Here is a 2,736-nt window from a genome sequence, read left to right on the forward strand (position 1 = left end):
GAAAAGTTTGTAAAAAATTTTTAGATTTGACGGATATCCATTTGTGTCCGTATAACTCCGTAAAGTATCAGTCATATTGAAATTTCGATTATAGATTTTGAAAGTAGAGATTTCAACCTTTAAAATCCTTTTTTAATTTTTTGTCTGCGATGATTTTTCATTGAATTATGGTGTTCTGAATATTGCTCAATTTTTAGCGTGTTTGAAAGTGTTCCCTAGATTTTGTTGAGTAGTATATATTAGACTTAAATGTAATTGTTATGTTGTAGACATAACAACTAGAATCGGTCGAATTTCATTCAGAAGATTTTTCGTAAAAGAAAACTTATACTTTGATTTGGGCCTACAAGATCTAATTTTCGTCAAACAACGTTCAATTAGTACTCATTTTCTTCAGAAAAACATTCTCTACAACTTTTATTTTAAACATTTTTTCATAAAATGCGTAGTTTTCGAGTAATAAGATTAAATGTGCGAAATAATGAGTAATTTAAATTGAAAAAATTCCATTTAAAATGCAATTTTTTTAAAATTTAACCCGATATCTGGCTTCATTTGAACAAATTAAGTATACATCGATGTTTTAAATATATTATTGTAATAATTTTTTATTTTGTTTTACTTTAAAATAGTTTAAACGTATTTTATTACTGTTAAAACACGACTTCGTAATCGCCATGTTTACTGCCATTTTGTATAAACTTCCGCAACAGGAAATCAATTTATTCATGTAAATTCCATCTCAGGACATCGAAAACTATCGATTAAGCCCAAAAACAGCGACTAGAACGTCAGTGGTCACTTAGTGAACAAAATCGAGGGCGATCCGCTCGCCTATAACGCGTGCTCCTGCCCATAGGCAGAAAGGCAACCCAACTTACTGAGTATATTATATCTACAAAATAAAATAAATTATATATCATAAGTCTCGACTGTTTGTCGTCGTGTGTTTCCACAATGTCGATCACCTTAGCATTTTCTGAAAAGAATAAAACGTTAATATAATAAAAACGATAACACAATATACGATTTAATCAAATATATAACTTACCGATAATAGACACATGTTTAGCTATCAATTCTTCCCGGATCCATTCCTTAAAACGTAAAACTATTTAATTGATCATATGAATTATGACGTCATCTATGCTCAGTTTCAGGAGTAAACTTGGTAAGATCGTAACAAAGCTTTCAAATATTTTTTCTCTGTCAAACGAAACAAGTAATAATTAGCGATCGTCTACCAAGTTAATTATACTTTATCTCACATATTCCTAAATGCGTGCTCTACACAAATTAAATTATCCACCATTTACAGTTTTTATTTTTTATTTAAAACGATTACCTGTGCAACTCATTTAAATTGCTGTTCAACATAATTAAATACAAATACGATTGCAATTCTTTCTTAGGCAAACGAGAAGATACTTCAATAATCAGTCTTGAAGTATGATTCAAATTAATACAATTGCTATACCAAACTGGTTCAGCTTTCAAAAATAAAGTTTTTAGTAGTGTAGTCAGTTGAGGTAAAGTCGACAAGTCGCACCAATTTTCAATAATACCTGAAAATGAGAAAAGTTTCGTAAAAAAGACTTCATACATAATAATAATTAGATAATAATATTACTTGTGTTTATTACATAATAATACTTCAGAATGGATATGCAATAGCTCTTGACAGACTTGGGAAATTGTTCGTTACAGTTAAACAGAGATGTAAACAATACGTGAATTTGACAAAGTCCCGAATTTTTTCCAAACATCCTCCCGTAAATTCGATTTGAGCAAAATCTTTTTGACGTTTTCTGTGTTACGTCCAGGCCCCGAAAGTATTCTATTCTAATGGAAAGAAGAAATTAGGAGGGGGCCGAGAAAAGACGCAACCGATACCATTCCTGTGGTTATCGCTCAGAGGCGGGTGCCAAAAATCGGAAGCACTTGATTATGTCTCAGATATGGGTCAACGTCGGTATGCTATTACCCAATCCGAGATTGTGCATCCGTCGGTCCTCTTTTAGGTCAAGGAACTTAATCCCTTTGATCAGAGATTGGACCTGTACGATCTTAGATAAGGCGGAATGGATCGGAACAGTGGAGAAATAAAATTTAAACGATCATCTCGAACTACAGATATAATTTTCCTAAAGGTTTATTTATTCATGTAAATCTAACCATAAGTGCACAGATACATATATGTATAATCGTATAATTATATATATATATATATATACAGGGTGGACCATCTGAAGTGATCCAGTCGAATATCTCGAAAACTAGTAGGGATAGAGAAAAATGTTTCGTATGAAAAGTTTAGGGTTACACGGGGGAAGTATGGTACTGACCTTGAAAAATCCTTGGAAGGTCATTTTGAAGGTCATTCAGGGGTCACAATGGTTTTTTTAAATGGAACCCCTAGTTTTTCACCATGGGATGAGAAAGCTGGTTTCAAGCCCTTTACGAAACACTGGTTGTGGTCCACAATCCGCCCACTGGGGTCCGAGTTATGGACCATCAAAGTCATTGATGAACTACTCTTAGCGCTACCCAGGAACAACGACGTGGACGTGGTAGTTCTCTGTTCCCTTCGAAGTGCTTGATTTTTGTGAGTCTCCTTGCCTCTCACATGTGGGGTGCTTGATTTTTACGACTCTTCAACAGTTTTCAGGAGTCGATACTCATTCATAACTCTGATTGAATCAAATGGAATAATCCAAGAGATTTCCAATAGTAAAT

General features: G+C 33.4%; 1 pseudogene; it reads right to left on the reverse strand.

Moving 5' to 3' along the window:
* Positions 1-726: 726 nt before the first annotated feature.
* Positions 727-2,736, reverse strand: part of LOC108759154 (uncharacterized) — a 10,079-nt pseudogene continuing 8,069 nt past the window's right edge.

Source organism: Trachymyrmex cornetzi, unplaced genomic scaffold, assembly GCF_001594075.2.
Source record: "Trachymyrmex cornetzi isolate Tcor2-1 unplaced genomic scaffold, Tcor1.1 scaffold1702, whole genome shotgun sequence".
Classification (NCBI taxonomy): domain Eukaryota; kingdom Metazoa; phylum Arthropoda; class Insecta; order Hymenoptera; family Formicidae; genus Trachymyrmex; species Trachymyrmex cornetzi.